A 24,937-nucleotide genomic window follows, 5' to 3' on the forward strand; every position below is an offset into this window, starting at 1 on the left:
TGAGTCGGCCTCTCCGTGGTGTCTCTTGACTCATTTTTCAGTTGGCCATCCCTGGTTGTCAGTATCATGTCTATCATCACATCAGCTATATTGGTCCTTTACTCGTGCTGGTTTGAGAAGGTCCCCATTGACTTCTTGCTGGAGGGTCTTGTCCTTATCGATGATGACACCTTGCTCTGAGGACAGGCCTAGAGCTGCACCCTGACCCTATTTTCATTATTGATAGTTCACCTTGTGCTTAGCATCGATCAGTATCATGGGTCTTTGACTGAGTGGTTTCCCTTGTGTTCGATATCAGCTTACATTATCACACATTGGGATTCATGCAGTACCTTGGTTTCCATTTGACCCTATTGGTGGATACCTCGCCTCTGTGTTAGCTTTCATTATTGGTTGGTTCAGAGGGTTTCTGTCGTGCGCTAGCCACATCTTGTGTACGCCAAAAACATACTTCGGTTGGGTTACTACATCTCTTTCATCCGATTCCTTCCACATTATTGGCCTACGGGTTACACTCGCACTAGATTGATGAAGGATGCCTTAATTCCTTCCTTCTAGCGGATCTTTCCCTATCGACTCCGACTCATTGCTCTGGGGCAAAGATCTAGAGTCCATTTGGCAGTACCTTGGGGTTTGCAGTCATTAGTGGCAGATCCTTCGCTATCGACAGTGGGAAACCATCATTGTCTCATGATCGATAGATTCTTACAGGTGTTTGACTCCAGCTCATCTATTCACACTTGTTATATTGTATTGGGTACCTTGATGCTCATTATCATTATCGGTGAGTGGTCTCGCATTTGTTAACGATATACATCAATGACTGGTAATCAAACAATTTCTCACATGGTCAACTTTAGATCATTTATTCCCATGGTGTAGAAATGTACCATGGCGGTCGGTGAAGACCTCAGGTTGTATCAGCATTCATTGGTTCACTTGACAGTTGCTCTTGTTGCTGCTAGTTGATACCACTCCACCTTATATGTTGCAGTCAGTCATGGCGACATTCTATATGCTGGCACCTGAGTTTGCAGTGTAGTACCATCCTATTCCATCATGTTCAGTTGGTACCTTTTGGGATCAGTCTTTGATATTGGTGGTCCGTTGCATCTTTCAGCATCATTGACAGTCTTATATGTGATATTCAGACATGTACTTGTTCGATCATGATCAGATGATCCATTATGTATTTTCCAATCATTTATACTTGTATACTTAGTGGATCCACTTGTACTTGATATGTGGACATGCTTTACGTTTTCTGAGCATGAGTATGCCTGCCTCAGACAATGTTTCTTTCTGATCTCCTTTTGTGGCTTGGCAGACTGAATTCCAGTGAAGTCCTCCTCGGTTTTTGACAGATTTCCTATCCATGTACTTGCTTAATACATTTCGGCCATCATGTACCCCTTCTGACCCCATATATTAGGAGGCATCTATTATAGCTCCAAATCTCACTCTTATGGTTTGTGATGCTGCACTCATGGCCTAGGGCAACCCCTCCTTCTAGACCTAGTCCTAAAATTTAAAAAACAGTATTTTATCCCTTATATGGGACATTGCCCTGAGTTAAACGCATGTATACGTGGGTAGGCATATACCCAACCCACGTATATGTATTAAAAACCTTAAAAAAATATAAAACTCCTTATTTTCGGGCGGAGATCGTGGGTTTTACGTGCTGATCACCTGTTAGTGCCCATGGCCCAACTGTTCCCAACCAACTCCCAACTAAAAAAGTACTTTGGGAGAGGTATAAAAAGACCTCAATGGGAAGGCCTGAGGAGAGAAGAGAGAGAAAGGTTATTATGCTGAGATTTTTCCCCTGACCAGGTCTGAAGACCCTTGTGCCTTCTGCACTTCCCCCATTTGTACAAGAAACCCTTGTTTTCTTGCGTGTTGATGTTCATCCATTACTTGTGACATCATGGAGAAAGTCATGGAAGGAGTTTGTTAAAGGCTTGAGGCTGGATGAATCCCGAAGGAAGTTTTTCTTGGAGCCTGCGGAAGGTGACTCAGGTGAAATTATTCCTTTTCTGTACTTTATTTGTCTATAATAAAAGAAACACATGTCTTGGTTCCTTATATGAATCTTATTTATGTTTATGATATTCATGTTAGAATTCATATGTGAATGGTTGTTTATATTTCATAACTAACTACCTTAGTTTATAACATGAAGATGGTTTCTTTATAAGTTTTCGTCCATATACTGTTGTGTTCTTTGGAATTGGTTGTTTTACAGGACAAAGGAGTAAGAGGAACTTGAAGAATTTTTGGACCCTTGAGGACCTTCTCAAACGTATGACCTAAGGTACGTTCTCTTAACATAGAATTTTCTTATAATAGCATAATGGCTGTGTGAATGTGTGTTTCTTTGTATAGACAACTTTCAGTCTGTTAGGGTTTCAACCCAAAAGCCCTAGGGGAACATTTCCCTCAACAATCTAGCTTGCTTACAAAAATCAGATTTTTGGCTAATGCAAGAATATGCAGAACACCCGGAAGTGTTCTAACCCTTCCACCTTGCAACTTCAACTTTACTTTTCCACAACCAATGATTCTAGCCTTCCTATCATCCCCTAAGAAGACATCACCACCATCGTATTTCTCATACACGCAGAACCACTCTCTATGGGGAGTGAAGTGAAAGGATGCACCTGAGTCAATCAACCATGCCTCATGATCTGCATGTGTACTTGAAGAAGCCATGTACACATCCCCACCTTCATCTGAGGTGGCTTTCGCCTCTGTAGAAGGAGAATCATCAGATCCCTTTCCTTTATCAAGAGCTTTAGATTTACAGTCCCTTTTGTAGTGCCCTTCCTTTTCACATTTCTTGCACACCACCTTTACAGGTTTTCCTAGAGATTTAGATCTCCCTCTAGATTTAGATCTCCCACTCGATGACTTATTTTTGTTTATGTTCTACGACCTTCCTCGTACAGACAAGGCATCACCATTCTAGCTCTCCATATTTTTCCGTCTCATCTCCTCCATCAACAAGGATGAGACTGTTTCATGAAACTGCAAGGCAGTTGCATTGCTACCTATTGCAATAACCATACTATCCCATGAATTTGGTAGAGAACACAACAAAATGATGCACTTATCTTCATCTGAAATTTTAATATCAACAGATGCTAACTGACTTACCATAGTATTAAATGCATTTAGATGCTTTGTCACCGAGTCTCCATCCTTCATCCTCAAGTTATACAGCTTTTTCCGCAGGAAAAATTTATTCACTAGAGAATTAGATTGGTACAAAGTCCCTAATTTGTCCCACAAAGCCTTCGTTGTAGCTTCCATTGATACATTCAGAAATACTAAATATGAGACACATAATCGTATTGTGCTCCTTTCCTTCCAATCCAACTTCTTCCATTCTTCATTGGACACTCCCGTTAGTTTAGTACCCAGATCTACCGTGATCCACTGATCTTTATCCACCAACAGATCCTCCATCTTGAGTTTCTACAACTCAAAACACTGACCATTAAATTTCTTGATCTCTATCTTTCCACTTCTCGCCATCTTCTTTCACCACTAGAATCAATCTCATAGATATCCCACTGAACAGGGTTTACCATAGGCCCGAGTGGAACCCCTCAGCAACAAAGGCGTCCCCTTGAAGCCAAAACTGCTCTGATACCAAATGTAGGTTTTAACCCCATACAGAAGTTACCTGCATATGAATTCTAAAACACATAAAATAAACAATGTGAGAGCATAACACGTAAAACACATATACACAAAGATTTTCCACTGGATTCCAAACCGGAACTACCAACTTGATTTTTCATTATGTTCCTTTCAATGTTATAATACATATTTATACATGTTGAAGCATCCAATACCATGGACCGAAAACCATCGCGTCCAATAGCATGTGCGAAAATCATGCACAAAACCGTAGGTGGGTCCACCCATCCTAACATAGGGTCCAAAACCAAAATTTTCCAAGGTACTGCCCCGAACCCCATAAAGTGGGGTTACGGGTGTGCCTCAAACCCCCTATGACCCCCCCCCCGCTACACAATCGGCACAATGAAGGGGGGCTCTGCCCCCCCTCTAACTGTTAGGATATTCCGACACATAGGAAATAGTTAAGTACAACTTGGTCTAGTATAGAGTTAGGTATAGAGTTAGGTAAAGTGTGTTTCTTTACCGTTGTGCATTTTGTAACTTACAATCCGACGGTCACGATATGTAGGGATCCAATGGTTCATTCTCTCCTTGGTATTACCGACACTTGATCTGTGGCTTGACACCCGATTGGTCCATGATTTCTATTTAAAGCGCATGGAGGGTCATTTGTAGGGTAATTCGTGCATGAGAGAAACATATGTAATTTTTTATTCTTTTATTAATAAATTTCCTGAAGTGGCCGCGTTGGCTCAGGCCGTGGACTGTTTCCCTCTTTGAGGGTTTTAACCACGTCAAAAATACTAGTGTATTGATCTGCGATTTGGTTGTGAGCGGTGTCCTTTGGTGTTTTGTCTAAGGAACTTACCTTGTAAAGTCCTACATGGTATCAGAGCTATTTGAGGGCCGCATCCGTTGGTGATCCAAATCTGAAGCCGGTAGAACTCCATCCGACTTCCGTTTCCTATATCTGTTGTTTCTAACCGCTTTCGGGTCGAGAGGACTGCTCTGTTGTGTTGGGAGCATCTATTCCAGTGAGGAACCCCTTTCGTTTCACGCGAAAAGGTTTCCGGTAGCCCTAGCTACGTCATTTTTAAGATCTGGAGGTATACAATGTTTATTTGCAGTTTACTGTTATTTTCTCTTTGTTTATTTCGGTTTCGGTTTATTTAGCGTTTTTAATTACCGGATCTATACCTTTCATTTATGCGTATGCTCTTTGCCCTGCGACTCTGTGCGATCTGGGCAAATCAGAAACAGAAAGGAAGGATTTTTCTCATGCGTATGCTCTTTTCCCTGCGCCTTAGGGTGATCTCGGAAAATTAGAAACATTGAGGAAAATATTTAGTTTCCGGCCAAAGCTAACTTTGAGCCGCAAGGTTCATTTTTGAAAATATTTAGTTTTTCGGCTAAAGCTAACTTCGAGCCGTAAGGTTCGTTTTCTTTGCATGTCCATGTTGGGTTTTGTGTTTTTGTTTTGTAGGGAAAAAGAGCCTTCTCAAAGCAAGCACGCAACCCAAAGCATCACCCCCCCCCCCTCTCTCTCTCTCTCTAATTTTTTGTATAGATCAATTGGTTCAAAGCTATTTTAAGAGAGTAGAGGTCTTAGGTTCAAGTCTCCATTTTGTGGGGGCGGACTTTTTCATTTCCGCACATTCCCGCACTTCGTCGGCAACTTCAACAACTTTTTTTAAAAAGCCATAACTTCTTCATCCGGAAGCCATTTTCAGAGCCGTTTTTTTTAAACCAGCCTAGTTTTTTGAGATCTATCCATTGGAACACTTATTTTTAGCATCTTTAGCTTCAGTTTCCATTGAAATGGAAAGTCAATACCAAGTTACCCTTGACAGCACCAACTACTTCCAATGGTTGGCTTACATTGAGGATTTACTTAGAAGTAAAGGTCTCTACAGAATAGCCTCAGGCCAAGAAAAGAAACCGAAGGATGAAGATAAGGCTGCTAAATGGGAAAATAGGCAAGATCAAGCATGTGGATTGATAGGGATGTCTATTTCTCCAGATCTTAGATTCCATATTGTAGAAATTGATACTCCTGATGAAGCAATGAAACAAATAAATAAAGTTTTTGGGATTAAAAATGAAATTAGAGCCCATCAACTTGAAAATGAGTTGCTTACATTGGACCCTAATAATTTTTCTTGCATTGAAGATTTCTTGTCCAAGTTCAAGACCCTTAGATATCTTTTGGAAGGTGTTAAAGTTAAGAAAGAAGATAGTAACCTTATCTATTCCATTCTTACAAAGTTGGGACCAGCCTACTCTGTGTTTGTTTCCACCTTCCATTCTACAAGAGAAGCCTTCATTTCTCAAGGAACAGACTACAAGTCCCCTTCCTTTGACTCTTTTTGTGATTCTTTAATAAGAGAACAAGAAAAACTCTTACACCTTGGTCTTCTTAATCTTGGAAACTCTTCCAAGAAAGCGTTAGCCACCCAACAGCAACCAAATTCAAAGAATCCTAAGAAGTCATATCCTAAAAAGAATGGTCCTAAACCAAACAAGGGTCCTAAGCAATTTCAGCCCCAAAATGAAAAATCATTTCAACAAAATGATAAGACAAATAAAAACAAAGGGAAGAAGACTGATAGACATTGCAATTTTTGTAATCGAGATGGCCACTTAGAATCAAAATGCTTTAAGAAGATGGAAGCCTTGGAAGCAGCAATGAAGAAGCATGACATCCATTTGGGGCAATCTTCACCTTCAACTTCATCTTCAAGAATGGCACTTTTTGCATGTGGTTGTCAAGCATCTCGGTCTAGCTATGCATTAAATGTATCTTCTTCTTCTCATTCTCATGAGTGGCTCATTGATTCTGGAGCTTCTTATCACATGGCCAAAAACAAAGCCATGTTTTCTTCTTTAAATGATTGTAACACAAAAAATATATATGTTGGTGATGATAGATCTCTTAATGTTGTAGGGACTGGAACCGTTCATCTAGACAATGGTCAATTTAATGATGTATTATGTGTTCCAACCTTATCCTGCAACCTTCTATCTGTATATCAGATAACTCATTCAGGTGAAGGTAAAATCGTTGAATTTTCACCTCATGATGTTGTAATCAAGGACTTAAGAGATCCTAAACAGATTTTGGCTACTGGCATTGCTGATGATTCTACAAGGTTGTATAAGTTTCACAACTTTGGATCATCAACTCTTCCCTTAGTATTTGTTGCTCATAACGATGAAGTGAGCAAACTTTGGCATGAGCGATTTGGTCACTTAAACTATCGTTCTCTTCAGCATCTATGTAAAGAAAATATGGTGACAGGTCTTCCTATGGTATCTTGCAGAGATGGTGTTTGTTCCGGATGTGTACTCGGAAAACATCATCGGGACAGTTTTGAAAAACGTGCCTCTTGGCATGCCTCAGCCCCTTTACAGCGTGTGCATAGTGATTTATGTGGTCCACTTCCAGTTGTGTCATTCTCTGGTTGCAAGTATTTCTTAACTTTCATTGATGATTTCTCCAGACGCACTTGGGTATACTTCTTAAAACTCAAGAGTGAAGTATTTAACACTTTTTTGGCCTTCAAGGCCTTTGTTGAAAAACAATCTGGACATCAAATTCTTAAGTTAAGATCTGATAATGGCGGAGAATATGTTAAAAACACATTCATCAACTATTGCACTGAGAATGGAATTCAAATGAAACATACTGTTCCATATACTCCACAACAAAATGGTGTAGCTGAAAGGAAGAATCGCACCTTAAAGGAAATGGCTAATTGTATGCTACAATCTAAAGGACTTGGTCTTAGTTTTTGGGCAGAAGAAATTAACTGTGCAAATTACATAATAAATCGCACTCCTACTAAGGCCTTAAAGAATATCACTCCAGAAGAAGCATGGAGCTCAATCAAACCAGATGTAAGTCACTTCCGTGTTTTTGGAAGTGAAGCGTGGGCCCATATTCCAGATGAAAAGCATAAAGCTTTAGAACCTAAGAGTGAAAAATGTACTTTTGTTGGATATTCTGAAGATGTCAAAGGCTATAGACTTATTCCATTTAAGTCAAAAAATGTTATCATTAGAAGAGATGTAAAATTTGATGAAAATATATCGGCCTGTGATCCTAGTCCGGCGGATGTGCCACCTCTCCCTATCTCTTCTACCTTTGAAAACATTTCTTCTTCAGATGATGAAAGTGAGGATGACAATCCTCCCCCACCATCTCAGGATCCTCCTTCAGCTCCCGAGCTTCCAAAATGGGTTCGTGCTACTCGAGATGCAGCAGGTGATCTTGCTGGTGATCCTACAGATCAGCAACGTACACGTTCTCAGTTCGAGAGAGCCTCTTCTTTACTGGCTCAAGCTCCAGTAAATTATGATCCTGACACCTTTGCAGAAGCTTCAGGCCATCCAGATTGGGAAGCAGCTATGAATGAAGAATATCATTCATTGTTGGCAAATGATACATGGGATCTTGTTCCTCTACCAAAGGGACGAAAACTTGTTAGATGCAAATGGGTTTACAGAACCAAGTATGGACCAGATGGGAAAGTTGATAAAAATAAAGCTCGTCTTGTTGCTAAGGGTTTTTCACAGGTTGAAGGCATTGACTACACTGAAACCTTCTCCCCTGTTGCCAAAATGAACTCTATCCGCCTTGTTCTTTCCCTTGCTACCTCTTTCAAATGGGAAGTCCATCAGATGGATGTTAAATCTGCCTTCTTGCATGGAGACTTGCATGAAGAAATCTATATGGAACAACCCATTGGCTTCATACAAACAAACTCCAGCCTTGTATGTCGACTTAAGAAATCCCTTTATGGTCTCAAGCAAGCTCCTCGGGCTTGGTATGCCAAAATGGATAGCTTTCTTTTAGAATCTGGCTTTTCTAGGTGTCATTCTGACAATACTGTCTACACCAAGAAAGTGGGCAACTCTCTTATCATCCTTGTTCTTTATGTTGATGATCTTATCCTTACTGGTAGTGATCCCAACCTTATAAACCATGTGAAGTCTAGCCTTAAAAGGAAATTTGAAATGATAGACTTAGGACACTTACACTATTTTCTCGGTCTTCAAGTCTTGCAATCCAAGGAGGGTATTTCCCTATCCCAGTCCAAGTATGCTTGTGATATTCTATGTCATTTTCACATGGAAGACTGTAAGCCAGCCCCTTCTCCCTTTCAGTCTGGAGTCAAACTTTCAGTCACTTGTAATTCTCTTGAAGTTGATGCTACCTTATACCGTCAACTTGTAGGAAAACTTTTGTATCTAACCCATACTCGTCCTGACCCTTCCTTTGCTGTTGGCCTTGTTGCTCGGTTTATGCAAAACCCCCGTGAAAGTCATTGGAAAGAAGCTAAAAGAATACTTCGTTATGTTCGAGGTACAGTTTAGTTTGGGATTCATTACAGTGCCGAGGCATCTCCTCTATTGGTTGGTTTCACTGATTCCGATTGGGCTGGTGACCTTGATGATCGGAAGTCTACTGCCGGTTATGTGTTCACTCTTGGTTCAGGACCTATTACATGGGCTTGCAAGAAACAAGGTGCCATTTCTATTTCATCAGCAGAAGCAGAGTATCGTGGTGCCATAGAAGCTAGTAAGGAAGCCTTGTGGCTTCGTCAGATCCTGTCAAGAGTTTGGCTTTGAGCAGCAGCATCTGACTACACTTTGGTGTGATAATCAAAGTGCCATTCAGCTATGCAAAGATCCAGTCCAACATCAGTGCAGCAAACACATTGAACTGCACATGCACTTCATCATAAAGCTCATTCACGACCATGTTCTTGAAGTGCAATATTGTTCAACAGATGATCAAGTTGCAGACATCTTCACAAAGGCTCTCACAGAGGCGAAGTTCACTAAACTTCAATTTATGGTTGGAGTTCAGGAAGTTGTCACTAAGGGGTGATAGGCTCTAGTGCCTCCTTCCTTCTCCTATTGTGTCATATTTGTAAATCCTTCAATCCTATCCCAAGTTGTTCTTAAGGGGGGATGTTAGGATATTCCGACACATAGGAAATAGTTAAGTACAACTTGGTCTAGTATAGAGTTAGGTATAGAGTTAGGTAAAGTGTGTTTCTTTACCGTTGTGCATTTTGTAACTTACAATCCGACGGTCACGATATGTAGTGATCCGAAGGTTCATTCTCTCCTCGGTATTACCGACACTTGATCCGTGGCTTGACACCCGATTGGTCCATGATTTCTATTTAAAGCGCATGGAGGGTCATTTGTAGGGTAATCCGTGCATGAGAGAAACATATGTAAATTTTCATTCTTTTATTAATAAATTGCCTGAAGTGGTCGCGTTGGCTCAGGCCGTGGACTGTTTCCCTCTTTGAGGGTTTTAACCACGTCAAAAATACTGGTGTATTGATCTGCGATTTGGTTGTGAGCGGTGTCCTTTGGTGTTCTGTCTGAGGAACTTACCCTGTAAATTCCTACACTAGCCCCCCGATTAACTACATGGGCTAGTCATTGAAGACATATAACAAAAGCCAACATTAGATTGGTGGGAGAATTTCATTCAAGAGAAGAGTTTTGTAACTGTGCTTTATCAAATATCTAATCTGGATACCTTTCCATTATCTATAATCTTCCTTGTGGAGAATAGTGGGGTCTAGATGTCTTAGCATTTTAAGGAAGGTTCTTTTCTGTTTAGTGAGCTATAAGGCAACAATTTGAATGTCCCATCCTTTTAGTATCCTAGAGTCTTTTTCCCATATAAGAAAATCATGGAGCATTTTATTTCCCCTCGATCTTAACTAATTTTGGATTCCTTGGAGATGGTTGGAAGAGAGCATTGTTTCCCCATTTTTTTTTCAAATTGTGCTAGATTAATATTCTTCCCATTCCCAAATCTCCACCCTATATTTCCTATAATAAACCAGCTGTTGTCTTGCACAACTTCCATATGGGTGAACCATTTTGGTTCCACTTTAAATTTTCCACATTGCTTAAAATAGACCTATTGAATTATTTTTGGATTAGATTTTCCTTCCACCAATATTTTTATTCTGTTATCAGCCTCATACAATTTTTTCTACTAGAGAAAGATTCATCTAGAAAAGATCTTTCATCTATAATCCCCCATTTTATTTTGGCTCTGCTATCACATTCCAGCTAACCATATGCAACTTTTTATTATTTTGTTTCCCCCTTCACATATTTTTTTTTTATCAATCTCCCTATTTGATTTCCGATTCCAGTTGAATCCAATAGATTTGAACATTAGAATATTAAAAGGGTTGAAATATTTTTTTTGATGAGAATGACTCTCCCTATTAAACTAGCCATCTTGATCCCCATATCTCTAACTTGTTATAAATTTTCAAAAGAATAGTGTCCCAATATTTCATAGGGGTGGTACCAACTACTATTGGAGTACCGATATATTTAAAGGAGCATCATTTTGCTAAGTAAGGAAAGTATAAAATGGTAGATATTTCTTTAAGAAAATGATCATTGCAGTTCCAACCATAAATTTGGATATTTTGTTTATTTATGTCTTCTCCTAAATATTTTAGAAAGATATCCAGCACAACTTTAGATATTTTTCTATGATTCTTGAAGCCCACACCATCATTAAGGTATCATCTCCAAATTGAGAATCGTTCAAAGCCTTAACATTTCTAATGTGGATACCCTCTATACGACCTTCCCTCTTTTCAATTTCCAATCTTCTGCTTAATGAGTTTTCCATAATAATATATAATATGTTGATTTTTCCATGGGCCGTAGATCTGGTCTATGGCTAACCAAGCACACAAACACACTAAGAATCCCAAACTTACAAGAAATTTGCATAACATAAATATAAACAATTAAATCAATTAAGTACATAGATATATTGAGCCCAAACCTCAATTTTTTAATTATTCCATTAATAAAATAATCATGGGGCACACATACCATGGATCATGGCCCTTCAGATCACTAGTACAACTAGTGTACATAGTATACAAATTAGGGCTCGAGGTCAGATCTATTAGATCCTCAATCTTCCATCACATCAACAAAATAGATGACTTACTTGCTTATGTAACCAACCATTTCTATCCACTTTTCCAATACAAAGATAAATTACTCCTTTAATGTCTTTGTCCAATCAACTACTCATAATGTGTTTACTACTTCAAATACCTTGCATATATCAGCTCCAATTCATCTCATCTTCTCTTAGTGGTCTTTGTCCTTCAAGATCATTGTATGATCAACCTTCCAACTAGCTATTCAATCTACCATTCATGAAAAAAAGTAAGAAATACATCTCTTCAACCCTTCTTCTCCAACATTTCATCCCTACACATTGTCTCACAACCTTCTCTCTCTTCCTAAGTCCTTCGATGCCCTTGTTTGAAGTTTGAGGTCAATTTCAACCTCTCGTAGGGCTCAAACTTACCAAAAATCACATGTGCAACCTTCTAAGGCCCTTCGACCTTCCAAAACAAACAAGTATGGGGCTTGTTGGGCCTCTTTCTATGGATTAACCCTCCTCCCTATGCGTAGAAAAAACTGGACCTTAAACATAATTTCGGTGGTTGCTTGTTCATCTTATATGAGCCTAGATATAACCCTTTTAGGTCATGGATCACACTTAGAACATTTTCCTATCTACTTTGGAAAACTTGACCCTTTTTCAACACAAAAAAACCATAAAATTGTGTTCCTTCTTTTTGGGGTTTCTCTTGAGGTTTTGTGTCTCCTTCTTGGGTTAGTGTAGACATAAGATGAGTTTATATTTTGGTTATATTCTCACTCATGGAAACCCTTATCTTTCCCTCATCCCTCTTCTTCACACAAGCTGGGGCACCCTGCCTCCGTCAAGGTTATAGTAGTACGACCAAATCTCATTTATTGGCCTTATAGTAAGACCTAAACCAAGGTTGGCCTTTCCCTCTAACACTCCATGATCTCAACACCCTTTCTCCTCCTCTAACCTTTGACTAGACCTTATCAGAATAGGAGTTGTGGTCTTCTCAAGGGTACCTCATCCTCCATTGGTAGAACTCAGTCCTCTACTAGGTAACCCCTTGCAAAAGAGAAGTTGCATCTCTCTTTTACACCATAAGCCTCTCCTTTGGCTCCTCTACTTATTATTTCTTTTTGGTCATTTATGAACCCTCTATATTTTATGGTTATAGCCTCTCAACCCAATACAATAAATAATTAGTTATTTTAGGTTCTAAACTCATTGGTTTAGGTCCAAAACCCCAACTTTGGGTAAATTTCCCAACCAATTCCTTCTAGTGGGTTTCCTTCTCTTGGAAATACATTCAAAGCTACCCAAAATTATAACATTCCCTCTTAGTGATGAAGGTATTTCCTTCACACTTCCATATCCATGAATTTCCTTGCATGCCCATGATCATCCTCACATGAGTCATGACTTTCCTTTGTGTAGCCATATTTGTCCTCACATAGTGCATGAATGTCCTCACATGCAACATGCCTTTCCCTTGCGCCATCATGAATGTTCTCTCCTGGTCTATGGCTAACCTTGCATGGGTTGAAAATTCCTATATCTCATTGGAACCTGAAAATTTAGACTTTGATAGGGTAACTGAAAATCCTTCGTAGTCTCCCTTTGAAACTAGTCTCCCTTTGAGTCTACACAACCTTCATTGACTCATTCTGCTCCCTACACACACTTTGATTCATGTTCTCTTCAAAGCAGCTTTGATACCATGTTGATTTTTCCATGGGCCCTATATCTAGTCTATGGCTAAACAAGCACACAAACACATTAGGAACCCCCAACTTACAAGCAATTTGCATAATGGAAGTCTAAAACAATGAAATAAATTAATTACATAGATATAATGATCCCTAACCTTCATTTTCTTATTATCCCATTAATAAAATAATAATGGAGCTCTCATACCATGGATCATGTCCCTTGATATCACTAGTACAACTAGTATACATATTATATAAATTAGGGCTTGAGGTCGAATCCATTAGATCCTAAATTTGCTCATCATGTTAAGAACGAAATACATGAATTACTTGCTTATGTAAGCATCCCTTTATGTCCACCTGTACTTGATGTATCTGCTTATCCTTTTCCTCAAATATATAGATAAATTTCTCCTTTAATGTCTCTATCTAATCAAATACTCACAATGTATTTACTATTTCAAATACCTTGCACATATAAGCTCCAAATATCGCAATTGTATTTTTCCTCAAGATAATTGTATGATTAACCTTCCAATAAACTACTTAATCCACATTTGTGAACAAAATTAAAAAATAAATCTTTGGAACACTTCTTCTCCAACATTTCATCCCTACACACTACCCGACAACCTTCTCTCTTTACCTTAAGTCCTTTGCTACCTCCCTTCCAAGTTTGATGCCAATTTTAGCCTCTCCTAGGGCTGGACCTTATGATAGAGCACTGTGTAACCTTATGAACTCCTTAGGCAATCCACAATGGAAAAATTTGAGGTTTGTTATTCCTCTTTCCAGGGCTCGACCCTCCTCCCTTTGCACATAATAAAACTAGACCTTAAAAAAAAAAATTCGTGGTTGCTTATTCACCTTATCTTAACTTGGATAGAGCCGCTTTATGGCATGGATCACACATAAAATATCTACCTAAGAAAAGTCAACCTCTTTTGAACACAAAATGGGCCATAAAAGTTTTCTCCTTGTTGCAGTTGCTCATGAGGTTTTCTATCTCCTTCTTGGGCTAATGTAGGCATAATATGAGTTGTTATTTTTGTTTTGTTCTCACTCATGGAAACCCTTATCTTTCCCTTGTCTCTTATATTCACATAGGCTGAGGTACTTGAACTCCTTGAAGGGTTAGAATAGCATGGTCAGATCTCTTTTATTAGCCCTAGACTAGGCCCTAAACCAAGGCTGGCCTTGCCCTTCAACCCTCCAATTTCTCGAGACCATTTCTCCTCCTTTAAACTTTGACTTGGCCTTCTTATAATAGGATTTGTGGTCTTGTCAAGGGTGTCTTGGCCTCCATAAGAAAAACTCGACCCTGTACTAGGGCACACCTTGCATAGGAGAAGTCACATCTCTCTTGCATACCATGAGCCTCTCCTTTGGCTACTCTATTTATTCTTTCTCTCGGTATATTTGTGAACCCTCTAGATCTTAGGTTTTTAGCCTCTCTTGAACCAATTCCTTTTGGTGGGTTTCCTTCTCTTGGAAATTTGTTCCGAGGTACCAAAAATTCTAACATAATAGAGGGGAAAGTGAGAAACCATGCATTGAGCCTCCAGAGGCCTCAAAAAACCTTATAGAGCGACCATTAACTGATTGAGATATCTAAGGGTGTCCAATGAAAACCTTAATCCATCTAATAAACTCCGTATTAAATCAAAAATCTCTAAGACTTTGAAAAGAAAAAGTTGATTGGCCCTGTAAAATGAATTTGCAAAATCCAATTTGATAACCATTCCTTTGTTTCCTTTACTTTTACTTGTATGGATGGCTTCTTGGACCATGATCATATTTTTCAGAATCTATCTCCTCTTCATGAATCTTGCTTGATTTTTAGAAATGATATTTCCCAAAAATATTTTTAGGTTATTCGCTACAATCTTAGTTAAAATATTATAAGAAGCTTTGCACAAGGAAATTGGATGAAATCATGAGAAGCTTTAAGGTTTACTCTCTTTGGAATCAAGGCTAGAAGGGAGGAGTTCGTACCTCCCCTAATTCTATCCTTCTGTATTGTCTAATTAATCATGTTTATAAGGTCATATTTCAATAGCCATCATAATTTTTTGTAAAAAGGTATGTTGAAGCTATTTGGTTCGCAGACTTTATCTCGTTCCAAATCCAAAAATGCATCTATGACTTTAGATTTTTCCACTTCCTTGTAAAGAAAGTGATTATCTTCACCAGATATTAGCTTTGGAATTGAGAGCAACATTTCTTCAATTCTTCCTCAAAGTTGCTTCCCTAATTAGTGTATAAATCTTTAAAATGTTCAAAGGATGCTTATTTAATTTCTTGAAAGGAGGATTTTTTTTCCCTGTCATAGTTGTAATTTATTTGACATTATTGATCTAATTCCTGATCTTAACTTCTCTATGAAAAAAATTTCTCCACTCCTCCTCATGCCTATTTTGTATATATAATTATTGGCTCAATTTTCTTTCCTTGTCGTAATATTCTTGTAATATCTATAACACTTCCATTTCTTTTTAGAGATGTTACAACTAGTTTTGTATTTCCTTTTTCCTCGTGGTGGGGTTCATGTATGATGCTTTTAATTACTCTTAGTACAGTTTTGACTATTCTTAGTTTTTATTTCTAGATATAAACCCAATAGCCCTCAATATATGATCCTCAAATTCTTTGAACTGACCCTAAAACCTCTTCCTCTTGTAGCACAACTAGATCTAATCTAAAAGGTATGGGACGTAAATTTTCCCATTATTTTATTTCTAGAAAATTTGGATTATGGTTTGACTCACATGAGGTAGGATATTTGAATAGATTTGTGTACCTTCTAAATACCAGTCATTGTGAACCAAAAAATAATCTAGAAGGGTTTCTATAAAATTGATTCCATATCTTTTATTTTTCAAGAATTTTAAGGAAGTGGGTTTCACATCCACTAGATCCCATTCCAACATAAGGTCCTCCATTTATTCTTTGAATGTATCTCTAACTATATTTCAACCTTTTTTATCTAAAATCCTCAAAGTGGTATTAAGGTGTCCCACCACAATGTTTCTCTGGAAATCTGAGGCTATTCTCAAACCTTTCATTTGGGACCAAAATTCCTTTTTCTCTTTGTATATTATTGGTGAGTATACATTATATATCCTTAACTCCTCCACAATGTATTTTTGTTTCAACACTATCAATATAAAATTACCTTTTATCATGGTTTCTACAAATCTCAAATTGACCCTTGATCCCAGATAGTACAAAAATCCCCAAAAGCCACTCTAGCACTCTTAGCAACTTCAATTCCATTAGTCCATATTTTATGTACTACTTCTAACGTGTCTTTTTCTTCCAATTCATCTCTTGGACACAAAAAATAGAGGGTTTGGTTTCTTTTATTAAATCGTGCATAACTAACAATTTTCTTCTCTTTCCTAAACCTTTACTGTTCGAAGAGGCCACTTTCATTGTTTACCAATGTGGAGGACAGACTTACCCGTGTCCTTCTCTACACTTTTCTTTTTTCCTGGTTCATTTGGATTGTAGCCCTTATAGAAATCAAGTTTAGACTAGAAACCTAGTTGCTTGTCTTTTTCTATTGTAATATGTCATGCTTATTTTCCTAATTTTTTGTTAACCTTTCATTTCCCTTACTCTTCTTGATCATGCTCCTCTATTCCTTAGTCTTCCCGTGATTGAGATTTTGATCTAGTGACTCTTATAACACTTGAGACCACCTTAACCTCTTATGCTAGGGTTTTCTTAGGTGTTTCTTTTAATAATTACTGCAGATTTGGTTCATTATCTTGCATATTGTCCAACCGATGTTATGATCCTTACATATTTGAGTTTCCTTTTGTTTCTTGGTTGGGCATTTTCCTTCTGCTTGCACATCCTCTTTTGATGTCTCAATTTCCCCATCCTCTGTAATTTTTTCTAGTGAAGCAAACTTATTTCTTGAAGTTGAAGGATTTGAGGCTGTTTGCATTATTCTATTTTTAGAATGTTCATTTTCCCCCTTTCCATTTATGGTTTATCCATGATTCCTCCTATGACTCTTGAGTCTCCTCTTTTTAACTCCCTTGCTTGAAATCTCTAGAAAAGTGCCCACATTCATGGCATTGTTTGCATTTAAAGGGAAACTACTCATAATCCAATGTATCTCCCTAATGAGTTAGTTATCACTTTGAGAAAATCTTTGCTCTAGCATGAGATTGGTAATCATGTGAGTTTAACCCAAACTTGAATGGCTGAGGGGATGACTTCATTTGGATCAAAGTCTAGATTCCACTTATTTAGATACAATCCTCTTGTTCCAAAGATACATGCCAAAATACCATAACTTCATATGCCCATTTTTTAATTAATTATTTAATCAGAAAACTAAAAATGGCATAAGCAATTTTAAGATAAATCTTAATTTTGGATTTGTGACTACCATTAAAAATATTCAAGAATGTTTGGAAAATAAATATCTCCAAACCATTTAATAATTATTAAGAATTAGATCAGAATTCTAAGAATCTTATTTCAAAATAAACCCAATTTTACATTAATATTTTTAAATTTTTGAATTTTTTTTTTGTTGGTTTGATCTAGAGAGAATTTGAATCTTTAATCTCATTATTTACAAAATACTTCATAACGCTGCTCCTCATAGGAAATTTCAATTTAAAGTATTATTGTTATTTTTGTTTTATATATATAATCTCCATAGTAAAGTGGGGTAAATATCCATAGTTAAGAATCTTGTTCCATGTTATATATATAACGTGGAACAAGATTCTTAACCATGGATATTTACTCCACCTTACCATAGACATTATGAATCTGTCAATAGGATTTGTTACAATGTCATGGCTTATCGGTACCATATGCCCAAAAATAATAACCCACTTCATATGTTACTTGTTCACATGTCATTTTTCTTAATTATTCAAGTTAATTAAAAGAGGAAAAATAGCATAACTACTTTGTAGAGAAATTTCAACTTTTGAAATGTGTATACTATTATGAATATTCTAAAATATTCAAGAGAGATTATATTTTCACTGTAACATCCCTAAAATAACTCATGGTAAAATAAAAAAGTTACGAATTAGTTACAAAACTGATTCTTGATTTCTGTGAAAACTAAATAAGGATGAAGGAAGCCAAGATCCGAGGGGGAGTGCATTAAAAGAATCCTTAATGTGTGATATGCTAGTATTTCATTGCTCTCTGATCTCTCAGTGTCCACCATTGTCATGTCTCAATGATTCTTTTATGTGTGAGAGATACACATGGTTTGTTTGCCTATGTGTTGGTTTGCTGTCTTTATTATGTGCGATGACTCTCATATAAAATAGTGGATGAAATCAAGAAAGAAAAGGCAATCTAAGGGGCTCTATATTCCAAGGATAAATGATCAGGATGAGATTATTATTCAAAAAACACTAAAACCTCTGCAAGGGAGAGTGTTTCTCGACAGCATGCTAAGAGGAGGCAGCCATTGAAGAACTGAGGTCTCACCTCGAAACACTCAGATACATCAAAAGGTTAAGCCGTAGGAAGATCTTGTTTAGGTAGCGGTTCTCTGACCCAAGAAACTGCCGTAATTTAATGTATATGTTCACTGTGAAATTTGTAAGGGTGAGGATAGAGTTATGGTTACAAGAGTTTGAAGCTAGCTTAAGAGACACAAATTTGTTTCTTTCAGTTGCGAAGGGCAGATATTGTGGGTTTCATGCTTGAAAATCACACTCAAGGTAAGTCGCAAATTATGCACACTATTTATAAAGAGGCGGTGATATGAGCAAGCAATGGAAATTGCTATGCAAAGAATCCATCGATGAAAATCATAAGTCTATGGTGCCTTTCTTTTTGAAAAATATGCATTGTCTACAAACATATAAGTTTATGCACCTTGAAAGTAGAGTATTAGAATCTCGCTTTAAAGTTATTAGGCATTAAAATATTGCAGAGATATAGGTCCTCTTGGAAGTATTGGTTGCTTAGTTTATGCACAGTAAAAGTGAAGTTGTTTTGTGATTTTCTTGAGAGTGTTAAAATCTAAGTAGCTTTATTATTTCTTGGGATAAATTACAGAAGGTTCTTGCTAAGAACCCAAAATATCCTCTTGAGAAGAGATGTATGAGACAACTAAAGTTCTTGAGGAGATTGTTGTTTTATATTTTCTTGGCAAAGAAAATGTATTAGGACATGTAAATAAAGATTATATATTCCTCTTGGTAAAGAGAATAGGGTTTCTACTTGAATAACCTAAAGAGGGTTTTTACTTACATAACCTTAGTATGGATAACTTAATATATTACTACATGTAGATTAAGTTTATATATTCCTCTTGTAAAGAAAATATATTACCACATGTAGATAAATATTGATTATTATATATATTTTCTTGGTAGAGAAAATATATTACTACATGTAGTTAAAGGTTGTTATTACTATATATAGGAAAAGATGGTTATTATATATATTTGCAACATTAAAAGATAAGTAACATTTATTGTCTTTATATAACATTCATATGTCTTTATGTAAGAAAAGATAGGATGAATTCTCTTTTCTTAAAAAAGGATTTCGTAGTCCTTTTCCTGGAAGTGAATATTGATGAAAGAGGGCAATTTGTGAAATATTCTCATGGGTAGAGAGTTTTCTTGTAAAACAATACTTAGTTATGAGAAAATATAATAACCTATGCATAGACAAAATGCACATAGATAAGTCAAAGGAGCCTTGTTGGAAAGAATATATATCTTTATGCATGAAAGGTAAGTTAATGGTGTTAATCCCTTTGAAAGAGTTTGCAAAAGTTACATGTTTTGGTGAGTAAAAGGTAAAGAATTTGGTTGTTGCATATTGGGTAGTTTGATTTATTTGCATGGTTTAATGCATAAATGGTTACAGTTATTATTATCTTAGTTCTTATGCGCAAAAGAAAGGTTGATTATGATACTTTGTTGAAACAAATGCATGAGCACCTTGTTATGATATTTTCATGGAAACAAATGCATAATAGCTTTGTACATAAAAGATAGAGAAACTATGATGGGTTCTTGAAAAATAACTATGTGAAAAAAACCATATGCAAAAGCATAGAAACAATAGTTTATTACATGTATGAAGATATAAATAATGTGTTTTATAATGTAAAGAGGAACATGGATCTGTAGAACTATTGGGTTAGATATTTTGAAGAGAATTATGCATTAATGTGAATAAGAATTGTGGAAAGTAAAACAAGTATGTATTTGAATAAATGAACTAGTTATTTATTATGACATGCTTGATAATTGTTTGTGCACAACGTTATTAGAAGAAGCATGTTGTGATATATATTTACAGCTCATGCACATGAATAGATGTCAAAGATCACTTTTAGAGACTAATTATTGATTGATTAATATTGTAACTAATCTTGTTTCCAAAGCTTGTTGACAACAACAATGATAGGAAACAATGGCGGTTTGTGCCAAACAAAAATGATGTTTAACATTGTGGTTGGTGAATAACTAACGGTCCACGTTCATGAGTATGAGTTGTGGAATTGTACATGGATAGGACAAGCATGCCACAAGGATGTAGAGAGTGGTGATATGTAGGTAAAGGGTTTCATGGAAAATGTAATAACGTTTAGCTAGTCATGTGACATTTTAATGATATTTCATTGTAATATGACAACAATGGATAAGGGATGGAATGATTTATAAGCCATTGAGTGAGTGGTGAAAACCCTCACGAGCATTTAATAATAAGATTAAACGTTTTCCAGTTTTCACCCTACGGGGTTTCTAGGGTATATCGGTGTTCAATGATGTGATTGCTTATTGTGTCAGTTTGATGATGTTGAATCGTTGAGGATGTTGATTCATTATTTGATGTGATAATCATAAAGTCAAGTATGTGAATAATTAATATGGTTAAGGAAATCATGAAATGGATGCAAGGTTCATCACACAATTTATGTTAATGTACTACAACAGTGGTTGGCAATGGTTATGCAACTTACTATCCTCTATTGAGATTTACTTTATGTACTAATGAACATTATATATAATGGTTAATGAGGAATGTGGAGTAGTGATTTTGGATAATTACTTGTGGGTAATTTGTGTAAAAAATTCTAACTCCCTGCTTTTACATGTGATGTTACCAGGGTATGTTACAAGTGGTATCAGAGCTAAAGGTTGCAGCACTTGTGCCTTTGGGACTTGGTAAGTGGAAAAGAAATTGAGTTATGCCACCAGTGGGAATTAACTCAGGTATGAGTTTAGCAATCTACGTATTTATTTATGTAGTACACTACTTTTGACACGATATGTGTGATTCATGTTTATAACTACTTTAAGTAGTAAGTAATAAACTTTGTTGCAAAACTATGTTCATGACATTGGATTCTTGATAAGGATAAAAGATGATAAGACTTTTTTCACACTTAAGAACAATATTGAACACTCATTACACTTATGAGCAATATTGAACACTCATTGAGGAAAGTGACAATCAACTACCAACTTTTTCTTTGCAAATATGGCAATAACAATGATGCATCTAATGACAATATTGAAGTTACAATGAACTAATTTTAATGAGTCAATGCATGGATGTAAAATATGGGAAATTTCCTAGAATATGACGGTATAGTGTTTTAAAAAGACATTGTAAGAACCCCTTTGGATATTGAAAATAAACAATGAGTCGAGTAATGAGACTTGACTGTAATAACTAATTTTTGATTAAGTCTTATCATGGATGCATTAAGATGGTTGGTAGTTGTGATTGGTTAGTGTTGTATGACTAACTAATAGAACTTATATACATTAATTGAATTGGACTTAAAATTATTACAATCCTTAAACAAGTGATTATGGTAGTTACTTCATGTATCAGTCTGTTGATGACAATACACTATGGGAAATTGGAAATGTTAAGATTGTTAACTCAACTATTATTGACATTTACACATTAATGAATATTTGCCTACACTTTTATGCATGACAATATTTTATGCATAAAACTAAAATGATTTGGAATGTGAATACTTGTTAAATGATGCATATTTATAACTAATGTTGCTGATGGGATTAAGTAGTGGTAGCTTAATGTCAATAAGAAACTCGTCACGTAAAATGTTGCAATGTGAATTGCAACTGTAAATGAGAAAGCATAATGTTATATGATATGCATGATTGTGTTATTTGGAAAAACAAAATTCATACATGTATGTTAGTTATGATTCATATCAATCTAGATGTTATGGACACATGTTGAGAGTTAAGTGTAAATGCACATGGTGTACATGCATTTTTATTTTGTTAATGATAATGTTCATATGGATAATTATGTAAATTACTTTGTGAAAGAGTAATAAAAGAGAAATTTAACATGCTAGACAGTTGCAAATAGTTGTGAAAGGCTATAAGGCCTTGGGTTGATGGCGGTTGCCTTCCCGAAGGGGTTGATGGTGAAGAGGGTAAAAATCCTGAGGCAACTTTATTGATTTGGGGCCTATTGGAGGAGGCCCAAATTCCTCATAGATGGGACACTATCAGAGGAATAGGTAGGATGCTGCCAAGATGAATCTTATATTGGACCCTATGTGGTGATTGGAATTATTGGGCTGGTTGGCCAGTGGAATTCCATGTTAGACCTTGTAAGGTCCCTATCAAATAAACTGTCTGGATGTGAAAATGACTCCACCTAGTTGCGGAAACAAATTCCCATGGGTTGGGAAGAGCATTCCTTTGCCATTATGGTTCTCGTGGAGAACACATTAATTAAATAGTTATGTGTTGTGTTAAAAATGAATTTTACATATAGTTGTGTAAAATATGTTATGCACATTTAACAGGAAATGAGCTTAGTGCTCAATAAGGAGTTATTGGAAAATTTTATTCCTTTATTGTATTACTAATCTTGTGAACGTCTTAGTAGGACTAAGACAATTTTCACTTGATACAATGATTGACTGTTTTGATGATTAGAGAGCTAGTTTCTCTTTTGGTACTTTTAGAAGTACTCTGTGGATGTCTTTAGTAAGAGCTAATATAGTGTGCTTGTGGAGCAGTGATTTATCATTTTTATGATTAGTGTTAGTGCTCTTTAAGTACTTATAGAAGTACTGTGATTTAAATATCATCTAACATTGCACAATTGATTAATAGTTAAAAGCATTTCATTTGACTCAGAATATTGTGACTAATGCGATTGAATTTGTTAGGCATACATTACAGGATTACTTACCATGGAGGGTTGATGGGTTGTCCAACCACTATTAAAATGATTACGTGAAAGTGCTCATGATTTTTTAGAGTAGATGGTAAGTAATGGTACATTGACATAGAGATTTGTTTTTGCATATTATGAATTTGAATAAGGTCCAAGTGATGGAAACTAGAACTTGCATATTTTTGCAGTTATAAATGCTTATGACTATTGATTTTTTCTTATGTTATAACATTATAATTTTGTTTATTGTCATTTCTTGGAATGAAATCTTTGATTTTAAAGAGGAAGGATCACTTCTTGTGTGTTTTAGATGGTTATATCATGACTAAAATCTAAAGTTCCAATGGGAGATGAACACCGAGGATGGTGTTCCTATTAAGGGGGGAGTATGTAACATCCCTAAAATAACTCATGTTAAAAGAAAAAAGTTACGCATCAGTTACAAAACTGATTCTTGATTTCCATGAAAACTAAATAAGGATGAAGGAAACCAGGATTTGAGGGGGAGTGCATTAAAAGAATCCTTAACGTGTGATACGTTGGTATTTTGTTTCTCTCTGATCTCTCTGTGTCCACCACTGTCATGTCTTGTGGATTCTTTTATGCCTGCCAGATATGTATGGCTTGTCTCCCTACGTGTCGGTTTTTTTTCTTTATTATGCATGATGACTCTGATATAAAATAGTGGATGAAATCAAGAAAGAAATGGCAATCTGGGGGCTCTATATTCCAAGGAGAAATGATCAGGATGAGATTATTATTCAGAAAACACTAAAACCTCTACACGGGAGAGCGTTTCTCGACAACGTGCTAAGAGGAGGAAGCCATTGAAGAACTGGGGCCTCACCTCGAAACACTCGGATACATCAAAAGGTTAAGCCGTAGGAAGATCCTGTTTAGGTAGCAGTTCTCTGACCCAGGAAACTGTCGTAATTTAATGTATCTGTTCACTGTGAAAGATGTAAGAGTGAGGATAGAGTTGTGCTTACGAGAGTCTGAAGCCAACCCAAGAGACACAAATTTGTTTCTTTCAGTCGTGATGGGTAGGGATTGCCAATTTCATGCTTGAAAATCACACTCAAGGTAAGTCCCAAATTATGGACACTCTTTATAAAGAGGTGGTGATATGAGCAAGCAATGGAAATTGCTATGCAAAGAATCCGCTAATGCAAATGATAAGTCTATGGTGCCTTTCTTTTTGAAAAATCTACATTGTCTATGAACATATAAGTTTATGCACCCTGAAAGCAGAGTATTAGAATCTCACTTTAAAGTTCTTAGGCATTAAAATATTGCAGAGATATAGGTTCTCTTGAAAGTATTGGTTGCTTAGTTTATGCACAGTAAAAGCTAAGTAGTTTTGTGATTTTCTTGAGAGTGTTAAAAGCTAAGTAGCTTTATTATTTCTTGGGATAAATTACACAAG

The sequence above is a fragment of the Pinus tabuliformis genome, chromosome 3_2 (assembly GCF_031772625.1).
Source record: "Pinus tabuliformis cultivar Carrire ecotype Pingquan chromosome 3_2, CPIR1, whole genome shotgun sequence".
NCBI classification, from domain to species: Eukaryota; Viridiplantae; Streptophyta; class Pinopsida; order Pinales; family Pinaceae; genus Pinus; species Pinus tabuliformis.